General features: G+C 37.5%; 1 long non-coding RNA gene across 1 annotated transcript in view; it reads right to left on the reverse strand.

Annotated features, from left to right (window-relative positions):
• Positions 1-820: 820 nt before the first annotated feature.
• The window catches only part of LOC138849362 (uncharacterized), a 39,709-nt gene continuing 17,432 nt past the window's right edge, over positions 821-23,097 (reverse strand). The window contains exons 2-3 of the long non-coding RNA XR_011388112.1: positions 13,806-13,881; positions 821-1,952 (exon numbers count right to left, since the gene is read on the reverse strand). This is a non-coding gene — a long non-coding RNA (uncharacterized lncRNA). The remainder of the gene's footprint in view (positions 1,953-13,805; positions 13,882-23,097) is intronic.

The following is a 23,097-nucleotide window of genomic DNA, read 5'->3' on the forward strand; positions in this document are numbered from 1 at the left end:
TACATGCCACCTTGATGGGATTGTATTGGAATCCCCTGGCATGTTTCTAACTCCACCATTTGGGGCAAGTCTGATTGAGCATGTCCCAAATTGTACACATCTCCTCCCTCTCTTATTCACACTCTTATATTTAACAGGGATCACTTTTCAGTAAAATTTAAACACATAAGAATAATTTTGTGTTAATTACAGAGTTCAACCAATAGTACTAGAACAAAAAAATGCTAAAAGTGATAAAGTATTAAATTGTACATCAACATTCAGGACAAGAGCTGATCAAGTCACTGTTTCTCATAGTGTCCATTTCACTTTAACAAGTTTCCCCTTTGGTGCTCAGTTAGTTGTTGCCGATCAGGTAGAACATATGATATTTGTCCCTTTGGGACTGGCTTAATTCACTCAGCATAATGTTTTCCAGATTCATCCATCTTGTTGCAAATGACCAGGTTTCATTGTTTTTGTCTGCTGTATAATATTCTATAGAGTACATGTCCCATAATTTCTTTATCCAGTCTACTGTTGATGGGCATTTGGGTTGGTTCCAAGTCTTAGCTATTGTGAATTGAGCTGCGATAAACATTAATGTGCAGACAACTTTTTTGTTTGCCAGTTTAATTTCCTCTGGGTAAATTCCAAGGAGTGGTATGGCTGTATTGTATGGTAGGGTTATATTCAGGTTTCTGACGAACCTCCAGATTGACTTCCATAGTGGCTTAACCAGTTTGCATTCCCACCAACCGTGTGTTAGTGTCCCTTTTTCCCATAAACATAAATTTTATAGGATTGTTCTTGTTTGAGGTCAAAAGGTAGACTTGGTCTTTATTATTTTATCTTGGCAGGAAGTAGAAATTACATAATATTTGTTGACTTCTTATTTCATTAGCAAAGCTTGAAATATTGCAGTCAATATACTTGCCTATATTTAGTCCAGTAGAAAGATTTTCTTTGACCTCTGAATAGGACCATAAGCAAAGGGAAGTATGTCATTCTAGAACTTAATGTAGATCCTTTGTACTGTAAGTAATTCTGACATGAGTGTAATATGTCTTAAATCTTTGGTGCTATTGCTGTTCACAACCAAGGCTGAAGTTAAAGGCAACAAATAAATCTGGATTAAGATGCTATCACATTTTCTTTGGAAAGAGTCCATTCTAGTGAACTATTTGAGTAAAAATAGTTTCCCAAAGGAACTTAATTCTGGGAAGATAATTATCTGTTTTAGATGCTTGTAATTTCCAATTATGTTTGGTTAGCTTTTGAATTGTGAGTATGCGAAGAATTACAAGATGGAGAATGTTAGTTGATAGATAGTTTACGTAATTCTTTTCCAAAGCTCAAGGGAGTCAATCAAATTTAGGAAGAAAGCCCAGACCAGCATTCAAGAAAGTCATTCAAGCATTATAGTGCGTGATTCTGTGAGCTTGAAGCTATGTTAACAACACTACTAATACTGTTATAATTGATATTATTATATTCACATTTCCTTAAAGACAAGGAAATTGACAAAATCATTAACATCTCAATCTAGAAGAGCATCCACTTACCTGTGAATTTCTAAAGGGAATAAATTCTTCTTCTTGCCATTTTTATGCATGGAGAATAGACTCCAGGTCTCTAAGTTCCTAACTAAAAAAATCAGAGAAGCCTATCACAGTAACTCTTCCATGTAAGGTCAGAGACATAAACCTGGATGATGCAGGAAACTCCACCTCCTTAACAGGTTAGACAAATATTTCCCCAGCAATTTGTACCCTGTCAGGAAGAAATTCTGCTTCTATTAAAGGCAGGCCTGAAACCTTTGGTGGCTCCCATTTCATCACAAATAACCACATGCTTCCCTGAAGATAAGTGTTCATGGTGGTTCTTTGAGTTGTCAACCTCTGTTGAATCTCACTGTCCTGTATCTCACAGCAGATCTTTGCTTGAGAATCACAGATACTGGAGTTTTCCCTCTAGGGAGATGATTTAAACACAAAACAAAACAAAAAATTCCCCAAAATGTTGGCTATAAAGCACATTTATTTTACTAATTCTAAAGATAAAAACAATTGCCTTTAAATATTAGAGAATTAAATGTCTTTGATTCTTGAAGCTCAGAAATGAAATGATAATTAAATTAATGTTAGAACAGAGGTAGATTTTAGGCCGCAGCCTAACCTGTAAGCACTAATATATATACTTATGGCGTTGGAGCAAGGCTAGCAAGCTTGGAGTAGGCCTGAGAAATGTTTCTTCATATGGACAGGAAAGTCTCGGGAGTGACAGAGGCTACGAACAATTCTGCTCAAGGGGAGTAGAAACAACAGGGGTGGACAAGGGTCTTTGTTAATAAGCAAGGTGCTTTACTGACCTGCACTTCAAGAATAAGGTGTAAGGATCACAATCAGGGACAGGATAATGAGTGAGCTGTGCTTCTCCAATTACCTTAGTGCCTTTGCAAGGCTCACAGTGTGTGTCATGAATCACACTGGTGTTTTTCTGAATGCAGTGCTTTCCACTCCAGTCTGTCTGAGAGCACTGTGTGGTAAAGGACTTGTGTCCACGTGGACCTTAAGAAAAGATTATTTCCTAAAAATTTGATTTAATTTATAAAAGTTCCATGTATTTCATATATAAAGATTTAGGAACATAGTGATACTTCTCGCCATACCTTCACTCACACCAGTGCTCCAAACATTCTTCCTCCTCCATATCCTATTCCCCTTCTTAATTTTTTTGTTTTGTTTTTTGACAGGCAGAGTGGACAGTGAGAGAGAGAGAGACAGAGAGAAAGGTTTTCCTTTACTGTTGGTTCACTCTCCAATGGCCGCTGCGACCAGCGTGCTGCAGCCGGCGCACTGTGCTGATTCGAATCCAGGAGCCAGGTGCTTCTCCTGGTCTCTCATGTGGGTGCAGGGCCCAAGCACTTGGGCCATCCTCCACTGCACTCCCAGGCCACAGCAGAGAGCTGGCCTGGAAGAGGGGCAACCAGGACAGAATCCGGCGCCCCGACCGGGACTAGAACCTGGTGTGCCAGCGCTGCAGGTGGAGGATTAGCCTGTTGAGCCATGGCACTGGCCCCCCCTTTTAATTTTTAACACAGCTCTATTTTCAGTTCATTTAATGATCATAAAGTTAACCTTACAGTAAATAAAAGAGTTCAGCAAATAGTAATGAAGAAAAAAAACCACTGCTTCCCAACAGAAGAGACAAGGGCTATAAACAATCATAGATCTCAAAATGTAAATTTTACTCTAATATATTACATTTTAGATACTCTATTAGTTACCTAGGACCAGGGAAAATATATGGTACCTGTCTTTTTGGGAAAGGCTTATATCAATAAGTATAATGGTTTCCAGTTGCATCGATCTTGCTGCAAAGACAGGATTTCATATTTTTTTACAGCTGAGAAGTACTCCACAGTGTACATATAGCATAAAAATTCTTTATCCAATCAAAAGTTAATAGATATCTGGACTGATTCCAGGTATTATATAGTATGAATTGTTCTGCAATAAACATGGGGATACAGATAATTCTTCTAGATGCTGATTTCTTTTGGTTTGGGTAAATTCCCAGGAGTGCAATGGCTGGATCATAGATATGGTAGGTCTGTGTTCAGATTTCTGAGGTATCTCCATATATTTTCCACAGTGGCCATAACAGGGCACATTCTTACCAAGAGTGGATTAGGGTACCTTTTTCTGAATGTCTTCACCAGCATTTCTATTTGAAAATTTCTGTATGAAAGAGTGAGGTGGAAGCTCCTTGTGGTTTTGATTTGCTTTCCCATGATGGCTAGTGATGAGCATTTTTTTTTAAGTGTCTGTTGGCCATTTGAATTTCTTTTCATGAAAAATGTCTATTCAAGTAATTTGCCCATTTCTAACTGTATTTTTTGTTTTGTTAGTGTTGAATATCATGAGCTCTTTATAGATTCTGGATGTTAATCCTTTATCAGTTGCACAGTTTACAGTATTTTCTCCCATTCTGTTGGTTGCCTCTTCACTTTGCCAAGTGTTTCATTTGCAGTGCAGAAGCTTCTCAGCTTGATGTAATCTGACTTGTCAATTTTGACTTTGATTGCCTATGCTTCTGTGGTTTTTTCCAAGAACTCCTTGCTGTGCACTGTCTTGCAGTTTCCTCAATGTTCTCTAGTAATTTTATGGTATCGAGTCATAGATTTATATCTTTGATACATTTTGAATGATTTTTTTGTGTGTAAGGAGTATGATAGTGTTCTAGTTTCATACATTTCTACATGGGGATCCAGTTTTCACTCACCATTTGCTCCAGTGATGGATTTTTAGCTCCTTTGTCAGAAATAAGTTGCTTGTAGATGTGTAAGTATATTTTTGAGTTTCTATTCTGTCCCATTCTCTACAAGTCTGTTATTGTGCCTATAAATTACTGCATTGAGATATTTGACATTCTTGATTAAATTTATTCCAAGGTATTTAATTTTTTGGAGCTATTATGAATGGGACTGATCTTAAATCTCCTTTCTCAGCCATGGCATTGTCTATGTATACAAAAGCAATTGAGTTTTATTTTTCAACTTCTATTTAATAAATATAAATTTCCAAAGTACAACTTTTGAATTATAGCGGCTTTCCCCCCATAACATCCTTCACACCCAAAACCATCCCATCTCCCACTTCCTTTCACATCCCATTCTCCATTAAGATTCATTTTCAATTATCTTTATATACAGAAGATCAATTTTATATATACTAAGTAAACTTTCAAGATTTGCACCCAAACAGATACACAAAGTATAAAGTACTATTTGAGTATTAGTTATGCTGTTAATTCACATAGTACAACACATTAAGGACAGAGGTCTTACATGGGGAGCAAGTGCACAGTGACGCCTGTTGTTGATTTAACAATTGACAATCTTATTTATGATGTCAGTAATCACCCAAGGCTCTTGTCATAAGCTGCCAAGGCTACGGAAGCCTCTGGAGTTCGCCAACTCCAATCTTATTATATAGACAAGGCCATAGTCAAAGTGGAGGTTCTCTCCTCCATTCAGAGAAAGGTACCTCCTTCTTTGATGGCCTTTGTTCCTCCCTCCCCCACCCCCCCCACCCCCCCGCTGGGATCTCACTCACAGCACTCACAGAAATCTTTCACTTAGGTCACTTTTTTTGGCCACAGTGTCTTGGCTTTCCATACCTGAAATACTCTCATGGGTTTTTTGGCAGATCCAAATGCCTTAAGGGCTGATCTGAGGCCAGAGTGCTATTTAGGACATCTACCATTCTATGAGTCTGCTGTGTATCCCCCTTCCCATGTTGGATCATTCTCTCCTTTTTAATTCTATCAGTTAGTATTAGCAGACACTAGTCTTTTTGATATAATACCTTTGAAGCTTAACCCTATCATTATGATCACTTGTGAACTGAAACTGATCACTTTGACTAGTGAGATGGCATTGGTGCATGCCACCTTGCTGGGATTAAATTGGAATCCGCGAATGTTTCTAGCTCTACCATAATATCATATGTTCTCCCTGATCCGTGACAACTAACTGAGCACCAAAGGAAACCTGTTTACGTGAAACAGACACAATGAGAAACAATGTCTTTATCAGCCCTTCTCCTGACTGTTGAGAAACAAGTTACTACTATATTCCTTTTTATCATTTTTTTCTAATTAATACCATTGGTTGAATTCTTTAATTAACACACAATTATTCTTTGGTGTTTAAATTTAACTGAAAGGTGATCCCCATTAAATATAAGAGTGGGATTAAGAGTGGGAGGAGATGTACAGTTTGGCACAAGTTCACTTATATTTACAGTTAGTTGTCACGGATCAGGGAGAACATATAATATTTGTCCTTTTGGGACTGGCTTATTTCACTCAGCATGATATTTTCCAGATTCCTCCATTTTGTTGCAATTGAGCGGATTTCTTTTTTTTTTACTGCTGTTAGTAGTCTATAGAGTACACATCCCATAATTTCTTTATCCAGTCTTCTGTTGGGAATTTAGGTTGATTCCAGGTCTTAGTTATTGTGAATTGAACTGCAATAAACATTGAAGTAGATATATATATATTTTATTTGCCAATTTAATTTCCTTTGGGTAAATTCCAAGGAGTCAATGGCTGGGTTGTATGGTAGGTTTATATTCATGTTTCTGAGGAACCTCTAGACTGTCTTCTATAGAGGCTTTACCAGTTTGCATTCACACCAACAGTGGATTAGTGTGACTTTTTCCCAAATTCTCACAAGTATCTGTTGTTAGTTGATTTCTGTATGTAAGCCATTCTAACCAGGGTGAGGCTTCTGCATGTAGAAATCAAGTTTTCCCAGGACCATTTGTTGAATAGACTGTCCTTTCTCCAGGAATTGGTTTTAGATCCTTGATCAAATATAAGTTGGCTGTAGATGTTTGGATTGATTTCTGGTGTTTCTATTTTGTTCCATTGGTCTATCCATCTGTTTCTGTACCAGTACCACGTTGTTTTGATTACAACTGCCCTGTAGTATTTCTTGAAATCTGGTGTTGTGATGCCTCCATCTTTGTTTTTGTTTTACAAGATTGCTTTAGCTATTTGAGGTTTCCTGTGCCTCCATATGAATTTCAGCATCATATTTTCCAGATCTGTGAAAAATGTCTTTGGTGTTTTTATTGATATTGCATTGAATCTATAAATTGCTTTTGGGAGAATGGATATTTTGATTATATTGATTCTTCCAACCCATAGGCATGGATAACACATCTTTTAAATAACCCAGTGCCCTGTAATAAGGTGCATAAACGTTTATAATAGTTTCATGTGTCTGTTGAATTTATCCCTTAATCATTATATAGTGCCCCTCTTTGTCTCTCTTAACAGTTTGTGTCTTAAAGTTTATTTTTTCTGATATTAAGATAGATACACCAGGGGCCAGCACCATGGTTCACTTGGTTAATCCTCCGCTTGCAGTGCTGTCATCCCATATGGGCATTAGGTTCTGGTCCTGGTTGCTTCTCTTCCAGTCCAGCTCTCTGCTATGACCCAGGAGAGCAGTGGTGGATGGCTCAAATGCTTGAGCCCCTGCACCCACATGGAAGACCAGGAAGAAGCACCTGGCTCTTGGCTTCGGATCATCTCAACTCCAGCTATAGCAGCCATTTGGGGAGTGAACCAATGGAAAGAAGACTTTTCTCTCTGTCTCTCTCTCTCTCACTTTCTATAACTCTACATGTCAAATAATAATAAAAAAAAAGATGGCTATGCCAGCTCTTTTTTTGTTTCTGTTCGCAAGGAATATCTTTTTCCAACCTTTCACTTTCAGTCTGCATGCACCTTTGTTGAAGAGATGTGTTTCTTGTAAGCAGCAAATAGATGGGTTTGGTTTTTAAATCCATTCAACCAGTCTGTGTTTTGTAACTGGAGACTTGAGACCATTTACATTCAATGTGACTATTGATAAGTAGTGACTTTGCCCTGCTATTTTTCCAAAGATATTTCTAATATATACTTTGAACTTCCTGTGATCTTTTACTGAGAGATTTGCTTCCTTTGCCTTCTTTTGTACTGATGGCCGTGTTTCTGTGTGTAAAACATCTTTAAGCAGCTTTTGCAGGGCTGGATGAGTGTTGACAAATTCTTTCAATTTCTGTTTGCTATGAAAAGTCTTTATTTCACCTTCATTCACAAATGACAGCTGAGCTGGCAGTTTTTTTCTCTTAGTACCTGGGCTATATCTTACCATCCCCTCAGAGTCTGTAGGGTTTCTGATGAGAAGTCTGCTGTGAGTCTAATTGGAGATCCTCTGAGAGTAATCTGATGTTTCTCTCTTGCACATTTTAGGATTTTTTCTTTATGTTTCACTGTCGTGAGTTTGATCACAATGTGTTGTGGTGAGGATCTCTTTTGGTCATGTATATTGGGGTTCTTTGTGCTTCCTCTACTTGGATGCCTCTTCCTTCTCCAAACTCAGGAAGTTTTCTGTGGTGTACTTTCCTGTGATCTGTCTTCTAAGTCCAATTTCTCTCTTCTATCTCACTGATTCTGGTTTTAAGGCACTCAAATGTGTTTGTCATAAGTTCTATTGAATTTTTCATTTCATTTTGATTTCTCTTCACTATCACAATTTCATGTTCTAGTAGTTTCTGCATTTCATTTTGATTCCTCCTTAAGATTTCATTTTCACAAGAGAGATTTTCTGTCCTGTATGGATTTCTATATTTCATGCATTTGTTTTTGATAACTTCTAAATGTTCTTATCATAAATTTTTTGAAACCCTAATTTTGCATTTCTTCTATCTCATCCTCTTCATAATCTTGTATTGGAATGTCATGTTCATTTGGGAGTGTCATGATGTCTTCCTTGTTCTTGTTTCCTCGGTTTCTGCATTGTTGTTTTGCATTGTGGAGATATTCTTTGTTTTTTTTTTTTTTTCTTATTTTTTTTTTCTCGCCATGATTGCTTTTCTCATTATGCTATGACTCTAGATTAAGTGGACTGTCTGCATTTGGTGAATCTCTAGAGGCTTGTGGTGGGTGTGGCCAGAGATCTCTGTTCAGCTCTTCAGGGTTAAGGGTGTTTCAAAGGTGACACAACCAGTTTGGCTTGGTAAATATTATCTTTCTCTCTCTTTTTTTTATTCAGAAGGGAAGTAATTCCACTCAGCTGAGCTCTTCTGCTTGATGGCAATCAGTGCTCGAGCTCTAGCCCCAGTGTGTATACTATTCATCTGCTCTGTACCCAGGACCTCAGTGTCCTCAGTGTAAGCTCAGATTCCCCTGCAACGTCTATTATCGTGTAGCCAAAGCCACCCGAATTTGTACTGTCTCCAACCGAGACCACTCTTGCCACCTCACTCCGGTTAGAATGGCTTACAAACAGAAATCAACCAACAAAAATGCTGGTGAGGATGTGGGGAAAAAAGTACACTAACCCACTGTTGGAGGCAATGCAAATTGGTATAGCAACTATGGAAGTCAGTTTGGAATATCCTCAGAAACCTGAATATAACCCTGCCATGCAAAGAGAAATCAACCAACAAAAATGCTGGTGAGGATGTGGGGAAAAAAGTACACTAACCCACTGTTGGAGGCAATGCAAATTGGTATAGCAACTATGGAAGTCAGTTTGGAATATCATCAGAAACCTGAATATAACCCTGCCATGCAACCCAGCCATCCCACTCCCTGGAATTTACCCAAAGGAAATTAAATTGGCAAATAAAATATATGTCTCTACTTCAATGTTTATTGCAGTTCAATTCACAATACCTAAGACCTGGAATCAACCTAAATTCCCATCAACAGAAGACTGGATAAAGAAATTATGGGATGTGTACTCTATAGAATACTATACAGCAGTAAAAAAAAATGAAATCCACTCATTTGCAACAAAATGGAGGAATCTGGAATCTATTGGTTGAACCCTGTAATTAACACACAATTATTCCTAGGTGTTTAAATTTAATTGAAAAGGGATCCCCATTAAATATGAGTGGGAATCAGAGAGGGAGGAGATGTACAGTTCGGCACATGTTCACTCAGAGTTACCCCTAATGGTAGAGCTACAAATATTCCGCAAATTCCAATTCAATCCCAGCAAGGTGGCATGCACCAATGCCATCTCACTAGTCAAAGTGATCAGTTTCAGTTCACAAGTGATCATAATGATAGGGTTAAGCTTCAAAGGTATTATATCAAAAAGACTAGTGTCTGCTAATACTAACTGATAGAATTAAAAAGGAGAGAATGATCCAACATGGGAAGGGGGATACACAGCAGACTCATAGAATGGTAGATGTCCTAAATAGCACTCTGGCCTCAGATCAGCCCTTAAGGCATTTGGATCTGCCAAAAAACCCATGAGAGTATTTCAGGTATGGAAAGCCAAGACACTGTGGCCAAAAAAAGTGACCTAAGTGAAAGATTTCTGTGAGTGCTGTGAGTGAGATCCCAGCGGGGGGGTGGGGGGGGTGGGGGAGGGAGGAACAAAGGCCATCAAAGAAGGAGGTACCTTTCTCTGAATGGAGGAGAGAACCTCCACTTTGACTATGGCCTTGTCTATATAATAAGATTGGAGTTGGCGAACTCCAGAGGCTTCCGTAGCCTTGGCAGCTTATGACAAGAGCCTTGGGTGATTACTGACATCATAAATAAGATTGTCAATTGTTAAATCAACAACAGGCGTCACTGTGCACTTGCTCCCCATGTAAGACCTCTGTCCTTAATGTGTTGTACTATGTGAATTAACAGCATAACTAATACTCAAATAGTACTTTATACTTTGTGTATCTGTTTGGGTGCAAATCTTGAAAGTTTACTTAGTATATATAAAATTGATCTTCTGTATATAAAGACAATTGAAAATGAATCTTAATGGAGAATGGGATGTGAAAGGAAGTGGGAGATGGGGTGGTTTTGGGTGTGAAGGATGTTATGGGGGGAAAGCCGCTATAATTCAAAAGTTGTACTTTGGAAATTTATATTTATTAAATAAAAGTTAAAACAATTACATCTATATGGGTACTTCAAAAAGTTCAGGGTAAAATAGAATTAAGGGCCAGCGCCGCGGCTCACTAGGCTAATCCTCCGCCTAGCGGCGCCGGCACACCGGGTTCTAGTCCCGGTTGGGGTGCCGGATTCTGTCCCGGTTGCCCTCTTCCAGGCCAGCTCTCTGCTGTGGCCAGGGAGTGCAGTGGAGGGTGGCCCAGGTGCTTGGGCCCTGCACCCCATGGGAGACCAGGAAAAGCACCTGGCTCCTGGCTCCTGCCATTGGATCAGTGCGGTGCGCCGGCCGCAGCGCGCCAGCCGCGGCAGCCTTTGGAGGGTGAACCAATGGCAAAGGAAGACCTTTCTCTCTGTCTCTCTCTCTCACTGTCCACTCTGCCTGTTAAAAAATAAAAAAAAATAAATAAATAAAAAAATTAATTAATTAAAAAAATAGAATTAAATGATATGGTGCCATTTCCATGAATTTTTGAAGAATCTTATACATATTCATGTATTAATTACCTGAAAAATATATTTAATTATCTTTTATTCTTGCCTGGTAATATAGCAGTGACCTGAATAGTGCTGGCAGCATTTGTATGAGCTTCCAGAGATCTTTGGTATAAGTAGCTATTCAGCCTTGTGATTTAAAGAGGCAAGTTTCAACCGAGTCATTATCCATATTAGTTATGTAGGGGTATTGCATCTTTGGCTTTGTACTATGTCTTCAAAGTTAAATCAAATATTCCACAAAATGTGGTCTTTCTTGAATTAATGTCAGTGTGGAATTCTACAAATTAGTCAAAGAAGGTATTCCTTTGTGGCAGAGTTTGCTGAGAGGTTTTTCTATAATCAAGTCCTGAAATATAGCTATGCTGAAATGAATATCAAACAGCAGAGTTATTAGAATAAAATCTGATATTCAATTTCTCAGACTTAAGGTTCAAAGACATCCATGGCAGGCATTAGACTTTTTACAGAAAATTTAGTATTTTCAAATACCATCTCCTATATATATTTTATATGACTTATTTTATTTAAGTCATTATAAGATGAAAAATGATTTGTCAAAAGGATACTTAGGAACTTCTGAATGCAAGGAATCAAGTTAGTGTGTTTTACACAAACAAAAACAATCACATAACTCATTAACATGATATATTTTCATAAGTTAAGAGTAGGTATTTTGCAGTCATGACACCCATATCCCACATCAGTCCAGCTCTGGACATTGTGGGCATTTGGGGAGTGAATTAGTAGACATGCCTGCACCCTCTTTATGTGTCTTTCTCTATGTTTCAAATAAATAAAATACTAAAAATAGAAACCTAAATGGATGTATAGGGTATCCCAAAACTTTTGTAGAAAATGGAATTAACATGAGTTTATTTTATGTACAATTTTGAAATTCATCCATAGTTTTCTTTTATAATATGCATTTTCATGAACTGATTAGTCCTTGAATGAATAGACTTCCTTTTCTGCACCAAATTATAATTTCTCTTTTAACGTCCTTTTTCAGGGACTTTTTGAAGTGTCCTCTTAGACACTGAAGATTAAAAAAAAATAGTTCTTGAGTTAATACCCAAAATAATGAAATATAACTGTAATAAACTCTACCTTCTGTTTTCACAAAATATTTGTTTAGTTTGCTTCCAAATGTCCAAATTTCTATCATGTGCAGAATCTTGAAGCGAGACCCCTACCTTATAGCTTACACAAAAATCCACTGAACATGGATTATAGATATGAATCTTTGACCCTATACCATCAAATTATTAGAGAATATAGTTGTAGTTTAAGAGGGACAATGTTTGGTTTCCTAAGATCAAATGTGGGCAACATTTCTATTGCTTTCTCTTAATAGTTTTGCTAATTCTATTTAAATGTAAATTCTAGTTAAATATCTGAACCATAAGAAGTCTCTGGTGCACAATTTCTCCACGTCATTAGTAAAGATACTTTGAGCCCGAGAATTCTTCATTGTTGTACATTGTGCTCAAAGTGCACTGTAGGCAGTTCAACAGCATTCCTGGTCTCTACTTACTAGATGCCAGTGACTCCTTCCTTCTGATCTCTCTACCCCAGTAGTGGTAGTTATATAAGTGCTTTCACACATTACCAAAGTTTCCCTGGAGAACAAAATTATACTGACTGAGAACTACAAAAATAGGGCAAAAGAAAGTCATCTTCTCCTTTAGTCCCTTGGAAAAAGACTCCCAGTTGATTACTTGGCATACTATGAAGTTACTGAGTTACATATAAATACATATATTGTTTATATATTTATATAGTTTATATGTATTGTTACATTTTCATTAAATTATACATAAATTTCATTGAGAACTCAGGAACCAATTTTTTTACCTTGAGATAATATCTAATATCATTGTATTCAAAACATGCCCAAATCAATTGATTTTATACAAGAATCAAATTTTCCACAAGAACTTAGTATCTCATTGTTTTAAATTTATGCAAAGGAAAATTGGATTACTGCTAAAAAATGTAGCTGAATTCATTTAAAATTTGAGGCATTAGTAATTAGCGTGTGTGCATTCATTTGTGTGCAGACATGCAACAGGCATGCTTGAAACTAAAACTTATATTCCTGAACACATTCTGAATAGCTGTTTACTATACAGCTTCTTTGGCTTTTCCTGTGTGTGTCAGAAAGCAAAGTGTTGGTTGCAGGTGGCAGAGATCTCAGTCTATTGTTTAACATCAAGGGCGATATCAACTTTCATCCAACTCAATGCAGGGGTTAATGTAGCTGACAAGAGCCTCTGTTTCCTAATTTAACAGTGCTTTGCTGCCTGTGTGGCGTTGGTTTCCTTTCCAGAAAGGCTGTTCCATCATGCCAGCAAGATAATTGTGTAGAATGATAATTTTGTGGAATCTGAGTGTAACAGTGGGGATGAGCATGTGAAAGGAAGTTTGTATTCAATGTGATTGAGCAATAAAAAACGGGAAGGAATTGATAATACTGAGTTTTCTGAGAGAAAGTGTTAGTGGTTATCAAGTACAAAAATAATATTACCATTTCTAGGTAATTCTATTTTGTCTTGCCATGATAATTATAAAGTCATTGAGAACAGGGATCTCATCTTACCACTTCCCTTATTCCCTGTAGAACATCCAGCGTGTTTTGTGCTCATCAGACACATAATGTAGAATTTGTAGGTTAAAAGGGGCTTGTAAATCATACATCTTTTCTCACAGAGAAAGATCAAAGCACTTTTTGTGTTTAAAAACAACTCACAATTCTCATGAAATTTCCAGGGAACATTAATGCTTGTGAGAAGAATGTTATGCTATTTTAAAGAGTAGGATAAGCATAGTGAAATAATATTCAAGTAACTTACCTGAGGACATTGATAGTAAGATGACAAATTTCCAGTTATGCAATATCTTTCTGGGATAAGGTTGGTTAAATAGTTTCTAAGGAAGGGAAGAAGATAATAGTTACTAAAAATTTAGTTCAGTAACAAAGTTGAGTTCTCTTATTTGATATGAAGTGAAAGGGACTTATTGAATCTCTGGTTCCAAGATAGGAAAAATACAGGTGGCCGTAACAAAATTAAAGAAAGAAAAATAAAGCTTGTTTATTTGCATGAAAAAATTCAACTTAGGAAATGCACAGTCTAACTTAATATACAATTAGACGTGCTTGAAAGCTACATTGTTTGATAGTGCCTGAATTAAAAAAAAACAGGCACTTAATGCATCATCAAGAAGAAGTCTACTTTGATCAATACCACACTTCATTCACCCCAAGGGATGATAGCATGGTGCCCCCATTGCACTTCCTAATGACACATCTCTGTATGTGAGAAATGTAATTGTCATTTCACAAAACACAGAGCACATTATATTACATGAGGCTTTGAATATCCACATATTTTGGCAAAGGCATACTCATTTGCACAACAAATGTGTCTAGTTTTAAAAATACAATTATTTCTTCTAGTGCATTGAAGATGGAATTTCAAGTAATTAATACTGATGGCTACAAGGTTTATGGAAAGAAACATAATTCTAAGTTACTTATGTAAATGTTCAGATGCACTCCATATACACATCCAATTTGATTCATTGAAAACAATACACATAATTTTTTACCAGCTAAAATAACAATAAATCTGATCTTGTAATATTTTAGGGCTCCTTTTCAAGTTGGCAATGATTGCTTGTTTATAATGTAGAAGAGTAGATATTAATTTGCATAAACAAACAATTTAAACAACAAAAATCCTATCAGAAATGTCAGTAGAAAAAAATATAGAAGCACTTCCTATATATTTAAAATAGGTTTGATTTTTGTTAAATAAATGTGTTCCAATCCATCACTATCAATGATCCTGAAAACCTTTATTTGCAGAGGTGATCCCTGTGCTGAATTTAGTTTATAAGATTTAGATACTGTTGAAGAACAATTTTTTTCTTCTTAAAATTTGCTGAATTATTTACTTAGTGGAAAGTTAAGCTTATGTTTATAAAATAAACTGAAAGTATATCAGTGAAAAAATTGAAGACTAAGAAAGAAAGGAGTAGGGAGAGTGGAAGGGAGGGTAAGGTGAGTAGTAAGTATCACTATGTTCCTAAATCCCTATATGTGAAATACATGAAATTTGTTCAGATTATATAAATTTTAAAATGATTAAAAATTTTAAAAATCAGGCATCAAAATATTTTTAGAAAAATATTAACATGAAACAATAATACAACTCAGAAAAAATTAGATAATGCTGGTAAGGATAAAAGAAGTCACAAAATTATTGCAGAAGTGCTTAGTATTTACCTTCTGGACAGAGTTGATGAACCTGGGGTGTTTGGTGCATGGGAAAATGTTCTGACAATTAGCTAGGATCTATTTATATGCAAATGTATGTTTCTATTTGTACTAAATAAAACAGAGGGTTGTTATTGTTTCAGATTTCTGTTGCTTCTAAACAATTTCAAACTATTTGGTTTCTTTGATCATTGGTTTTCTAGTCTATAAAATCAAGATTGTGATACCTAATTATATAACTGAGGAATTGTGTGGGAAAAAGGCTATGAAACATGTCTGTTGGCTATTTGAGTTTCCTCTCTTGAAAAATGCCTGTTTAAGTCTTTTGCCCATTTCTTCACTGGATTGTTTGTTTTGTTGTTGTTGTTGAATTTATTGAGCTTTTTTTTTAAAAAAAACTTTTATTTAATGAATATAAATTTCCAAAGTACGACTTATGGATTACAATGGCTTCCCCCCCATACCGTCCCTCCCACCCACAACCCTCCCCTTTCCCACTCCCTCTCCCCTTCCATTCACATCAAGATTCATTTTCGATTATCTTAATATACAGAAGATCAGCTTAGTATACATTAAGTATGGATTCCAACAGTTTGCTCCCACACAGAAACATAAAGTGAAAAATAATAGATGATTTTTTTTTAAATGATGATGAAATCAGAGCAGACCTATTGCCATGTTTAATCCCAGTGAGAGTCAAGTTGGGAATTGATAATTTCTTTTTTTTTTTTTTTTTTACAGAGGATCAGTTTAGTATGCATTAAGTAAGGATTTCAACAGTTTGCACCCCCATAGAAACACAAAGTGAAATATATTGTTTGAGTACTCGTTATAGCATTAAATCTCAATGTACAGCACATTAAGGACAGAGATCCTACATGAGGAGTAAGTGCACAGTGACTCCTGTTGTTGACTTTACCAATTGACACTCCTGTTTATGGCATCAGTAATCGCCCTATGCTCCAGTCATGAGTTTCCAAGGCTATGGAAGCCCTCTGAGTTCTCCGACTCTTATCTTGTTTACACAAGGTCATAGTCAAAGTGGAGGTTCTCTCCTCCCTTCAGAGAAAGGTACCTCCTTCTTTGATGACCTGTTCTTTCCACTGGGATCTCACTCACAGAGATCTTTTGCCAGAGTGTCTTGGCTTTCCATGCCTGAAATACTCTCATGGGCTTTTCAGCCAGATCCGAATGCCCTTAGGGCTGATTCTGAGGCCAGAGTGCTATTTAGGACATCTGCCATTCTATGAGTCTGCTGAGTATCTCACTTCCCATGTTGGATCACTCTCCCCTTTATTTACTCCATCGGTTAGCGTTAGCAGGTACTAGACTTGTCTATGTGCTCCCTTTGACTCCCAGTCCCTCCACCATGACCAACTGTGAACTGAAATTGATCACCTGGAACAGTGAGATGGCATTGGTACATGCCACCTCGATGGGATTGAATTGGAATCCCCTGGTATGCTTCCAACTCCACCACTTGGGGCCAGTCAGCCTGAGCATGTCCCAAATTATATATCTCTTCCCTCTCACATTCCCACTCCCATGTTCAACAGGGATCACATTTCAGTTAATTTTCAACACTTAAGAATAACTGTGCATCAATTACAGAACTAAACCAGTCATATTAAGTAGAACAGATAAAAAAACTACTAAGAGGGATAATGTATTTAGTTGTTCATTAACAGTCAGGGCTATGCTGATCAAGCCACCGTTTCCCATAGTGTCCACCTCACTCCAACAGGTTTCCCTCTTGGTGTTCAGTCAGTCGTCAACGATCAGGGAGAACATATGGTATTTGTCCCTTTGGGACTGGCTTATTTCACTCAGCATGATGTGTTTCAGATTCCTCCATTTTGTTGCAAATGACTGGATTTCATTGTTTCTTACTGCGGTATAGTATTCTAAAGAGTACATATCCCATAATTTCTTTATCCAGTCTACCGTTGATGGGCATTTAGGTTGGTTCCAGGTCTTAGCTATTGTGAATTGAGCTGCAATAAACATTAGGGTGCAGACCTCTTTTTTGTTTGCCAATTTAAATTCCTTTGGGTAAATTCCAAGGAGTGGGATGGCTGGGTCGAATGGTAGTGTTATCTTCAGGTTTCTGAGGAATCTCCAGACTGACTTCCATAGTGGCTTGACCAGTTTGCATTCCCACCAACAGTGGGTTAGTGTCCCTTTTTCCCCACATCCTCGCCAGCATCTGTTGTTGGTAGATTTCTGCATGTGAGCCATTCTAACCGGGGTGAGGTGAAACCTCATTGTGGTTTTGATTTGCATTTCCCTGATTGCTAATGACCTTGAACATTTTTTCATGTGCCTGTTGGCCATTTGGATTTCCTCTTTTGAAAAATGTCTATTGAGGTCCTTGGAGCTCTTTATGCAATCTGTGTGTTAAACCTTTATCAGGTGTGCAGTTTGCAAATATTTTTCTCCCATTCTGTCAGTTCTCTTCATTTTGCTGTTTCTTTTCCAGTGCAGAAGCTTCTCAAGCTTCATGTAATCCCATTTGTCAATTTTTCTTTGATTGCCTGGTCTTCTAGAGTCTTTTCCAAGAAGTATTTGCACATATCAGTGCTTGTAGAGTTTCCCTCCATGTTCTCTAATGATTTGATGGTATCAGGTCATAGATTTAGGTCTTTAATCCATTTTGAGTGGATTGGGACTAGAAAAATGGCAGGTTAGAGAGCACCGCGTTTCACTGGGCTAGGGATAAACAGTGAGGAGAAAAGTGTAGGAAGTGTATTCTCACCAGAGAATAGGGGAGAAAGCTGCCCGGGAAACCCCACAGGAGGAGGTAAAATGGGGTGAACCTGAGTGGTGATATCAGATACCCAGCACGAGCACAAATGCAGTGGTAATGGCGGAGAGACGGAGCCAGCACCAGTTTGGAGACAAAGGTGAGAATAAACTGCAGGAACCCATGGTGAGAGAGCTGGAGGGAGAGTGTGGCTTGGGTCCATCCCTGGGGCTGATGGTTGCTGGTAGTCACCTGTGGACCCAATGGAATTGGAGGGGAATGTTTGATTCAAAGCAATCTCTCCAAAACAGAGCCAGTGGTCCAACTGAGAGAGAATGGGCACTATTTTGCTATAGGACAACTACTACAGAAGCCTCCAGGTACAGGCATAAGAGCTCATTGAGACAGGATGCCTGAACTAGACTGCTAGCTGCAGAGGTGGGCAGGTGTTTGGCCAGTGGCTCTAGTGTGCATGTGTGATCCGGAGATTACAGCAGAGGAAATGGTTCACAGTCCTCACAAACTTTGAACCTAGCTGGGAGGTAGCTGGGCAGCTACATGAGGCAGAGGAGAGTCTGCACCCACAGTGCCCTTTGGACTCAGTGACTGTGGGAGCTTTGTGTACTGAGACCTTGAAGACTCGGTGGTAACATGAGAAAGGTGTAGGGTATAGCTTGGGTATTGAGTTCCACCCTACCCAACTTGGATGTTATACTGGAAACTTGCCCCACCCTAGAGCATTGACCAGAGCTCCTTGGCCACACCTCACACCTGCCACATACCTCCTGGTATTCACTGAAAGTATAGACATTTCACTAGGTCACAGAAACATAGCCCAAAAGTAAAAGCCATCAGGAAAAAAAAAAAAAACTCCACAAAAGCCTAAGAAGTTCAATAAATGATAATGGGCCTATACAGTAATTTTAGATTAGTAAAAGCAGCAGCATCAGATTCTTTCTTTATAAGAATTCTAGGTCTCCTTTTCCTCTTTATAGTGTTTATGAACCTCAATTACTAATAAATATCTTTTTTTTCTTTTTTTGTCATATTATGGGGAATAAAATAAGGATGAAGTTGCTTGTAGACAAAATTTGTTTTTGTCTTTCCCCTATCATTTCCTGTATAAATCCTTATTTTAAATTTCAACCTCAATGACATTAGATATACAGGATTATTATAAGACTCTTGTTTCTGAAAGATAAAAATACAGTCTCCAATGCCATTTCACATTCATTTCTGAGCATTAATTTCTTCATGATGGTTAATGCTCTGATACCTGAATGTAATGTTAAATTCCAGAACAAGGATGTCAGGGACAAATAATTTAGATAATACTTTCTCAATCTTCAGTTTTACTCTTTCTTTTTTGCTTGATTAAAAATTTTATAACAATTATTACATTTGCTTTATGGATTATATTAGATTACATGTTAAAAGAATTTAATTCTATGCTAGAATTTTTCTTGTATATTCTAGTAAATTCTATCCTAGAAAAATTTAATATGAGATCCCACATGGGTACAGAAGTCCAAGCACTTGAGCCATCTTCTACTGTTTTCCCAGTACATAGCAGAAAGCTGGATCGGAAGAGGAGTAGCAGGACTAAAACTGGCACTCATATGGAATGCCAGTGCCACAGGCAGAAGCTTAGCCCACTGTGCCATATTGCCAGCCCCTTCCACACACCTCTTGGTACTCACAGAAAGTGAAGACATTACACTAAGCCGCAAAGTATAGCTTAAATATAAGATACATCAGAGGAAAAAAAAAAAACTACAATTAACTCCATAATGACCTAAAAATAAACATATTAATTCAAGAAACAAGAATAAAGAAGATTCTATGACCACTCCAAAAAAACACAACATTTCAATATTAAAATGTGAATATGAAGAGACTGAGAAAATGTCAGAAACGGTAACAAAAATTTAATCATAGGATTGCTCAAATGCAGTCAGAAGCAAACTCATGAACTGAAGAAAACTATACATGACATGAATGAAAAGTTTTACCATGAAGTTCAGATTATAAAAAGGAAGCAAATGAAATATTAGAAATGGAGAATTCAATAGATCAAATAGAAAATGTGGTAGAAAGCCTTATCAGCAGACGTGACAAGACAGAAGAAAAGTATCCATATAGAAAATCTCTAATTAGACTCACAGCTGATTTCTCAGAAGAAACCCTACAGACTAGAAGAGAATGATGAGATATAGTCCAAGTCATGAGAGAAAAAAAAATGTCAACCCAGACTACTGTACCCTGCAAAGCTCTTAGTTATGAATGAGGGTGAAATAAAGACCTTGCATAACAAACAGAAATAGTTACCACTCATCCAGGCTTTCATTAGTTGCTTAAGAATTTGCTACACACAGAAACACAGAAAGATAGTCATCATCAAGAAAGAATGTGGAGGCAGAAATCTCAAATTATAAGTATGAAGGAAATCCAAAGTAAACACTAGGAATATTTATGGGAAAATGAGAGGGCCAAGTTGTTACTCATCAGTAGTAACCTTGGATGTAAGTGGTCTCAACTCTTCAATTAAAAGATGAAGACTGGCTGAATGGATTAAAAAAAGAAGACCCATCTATTTGCTGCCTACAGGAAAAACACCTCACCAATAATGATATATGCAGATGGAAAATTAAAGGATAGTAAAAGATATTCCATACAAAGGGAAAGCAAAATAAGGCAGGTGTAGGCATCCCAATATCAGACAAATTAGACTATAACAAAAAAACTGTTAAAAGAAACAAAGAAGGGCGCTATCTAATTACCAAAGGATCAGTTCAACAGGAAGACTATAATAAATGCATATGCACCCAATTACAGTGCATCTACCCGAAAAATGTTAATGAATTTAAAGAGAGATATAGTCACCAATATAATAAAAATGGGGAACTTCAATAACACTCTCTCATCAATGGACAGATCAACTAGACAGAAAATCAACAAAGAAACAATAGAACTAATTAACACCATGGAACAAATTGACCTAACTCAGATCTTCAGAACTTTCTACACCACAGTTGCAGAATATACATTCTTCTTATCAGTGAGTATAACTTTCTCTAGGATAGACCATATGTGAGACCATTAAGTAAGTCTCAGCAAATTAACAAAAATCAAAATCATACCATGCATATTCTTTGCACACAATAGAATGAAGCTGGAAATCAACAACTCAAGAATCTCCAGGTCATATACAAACACATGGAGACTGAACACTACGTTCCTGAATGAACAGTGGATCACAGAAGAAACAAAAGAGAAATCAAAAAATTTCTGGAAATGAATGAAGATGAAAAAACATAAAGAAAACTTATGGGATGCAGCAAAAGCAGTGTTAAGAGGGGAGTTTATAGCAATTGGTGCCTTCATGAAGAAACTGGAAAGGTACCAAGTAAATGGGCTATTAATACAGCTCAAGAACATAGAAAAACAACAACAAACCAAACCCAAAATTAGTAGGATGAAATAAATAAATAAAATTAGAGAAGAAATTTTTAAAATGAAACAAACAAATATAAAAGATCAGTAAAATGAAGAACAGCTATTATGGAAAAATAAACAACACTGATGCACCACTGGCCCAACTAACCAAAAAAAAAAAAAAAAACACCGGAGAGGACCCAAATCATGAAATCGGAGATGAAAACATAAATGTAACAACAGATTCCCAGGAAAAAAAAGAATTGTCAGGAATTACTACAAAAAGCTCTATGTCAACAAATTGGGAAACCTAGAAGAAAATGATAGATTCCTGGAAACATACACCTACCTTAATTGAGTCACGGAGACCTGGAAACCTAAACAGACCAATAACCAAGATGGAAATTAAATCAGTAATAAAGACTTTCCATAAAAGAAAAGTCCGGAACTGGACAGCCTCACTGCTGAATTCTACCTGACCTGTAAAGAAGAACTAATTCCAATTCTTCTCAAGCTATTCAAAAGGAAGGAATCCCCCCCTAACTCCTTCACTGAAGCCTGCATCACCTTAATTCCTAAACCAGAAAAAGATACAACAGAGAAAAAGAACTATAGACCAATATCCCTGATAAACATAGATGTAAAAAGTCCTCAACAAAATATTAGCTAATCAAATCCAACAACACATCAGAAAGATCATACACCCAGCCCAAGTATGATGTGTAATTCTAACATAGGATTTCCTTCAGAAGTTCCTGATGGGGCCAGCATTGTGGTATAGTGAGTAAAGCCACCTGACATTGCCATCACATATGTATGCCAGTTCAAGTTTAGCCGTTCCACTTCCAATCCAGCTACCTGCTAATTTGCCTGGGAAAGCAGCAGAAGATGATGCAAGTGTTTGGGCACCTACCACCCACATGGGAGACTCAGAAGAAGCTTCTGCCTCCTGGCTTAAGCCTAGCCCAGCCCGGGCAGAGGTAGCCATCTGGGAAGTGAACCAGCTGGTTGGAGATGTCTCTCTGTCCCTTCTTGTGTCTGTCTCATGCTCTCTCTCTCTGTAACTCTGACTTTCAAATGATTAATAAATCTTTTTTAAAATTTTCTGTAAGGCTGGACTGGTGGTGGTGAATTTCCCACTTTTTGCTTATATGGGAAACACCTTATTTCTCATTCACTTATAAAGGAAAACTTCAGTGGGTATAATATTCTCGTTCGAAAGTTTTAAGACCTTCCTTGAAAATATTTTCCCACTTTCTGTGTCTGTAAGAATTCTACTGAGAAGTTTGGTGTTAGACTAATCTTTTTTCCCCTTATATCTAACTTGACAATTTTCTCTGTCTTTAGGATTCTCTGCCTGTACTTAACATTTGACAATTAGATTTGACTACAATATGCTTTGGAGAATATCTCTTTTGGTTGAGTCTTCTTAGGGTGAATTGAGCATCTTGTATCTGGGTGTCCATACATCTTTCAAGAGTAGAGAAGTTGAAGGCGGAGGAGGGAGGCAGAGAGAGGAGGAGGAGGAGGAGGTGGAGGAGGAGGAGGAGCAGTGTTGAATGGCTGCTCCGGAGCACCTGGCAGATGCCATGCCTTCCTGTGTGCCAGCCCTCGGGTGGGTTCCTGCCTCATAAAGGTGACGTTTGGGCCGAGACATGAAGCAGTCAGTGACAAAGAGAAGCTGCAT

This window comes from Oryctolagus cuniculus, chromosome 4, assembly GCF_964237555.1.
Source record: "Oryctolagus cuniculus chromosome 4, mOryCun1.1, whole genome shotgun sequence".
In the NCBI taxonomy this organism is placed as follows: Eukaryota; Metazoa; Chordata; class Mammalia; order Lagomorpha; family Leporidae; genus Oryctolagus; species Oryctolagus cuniculus.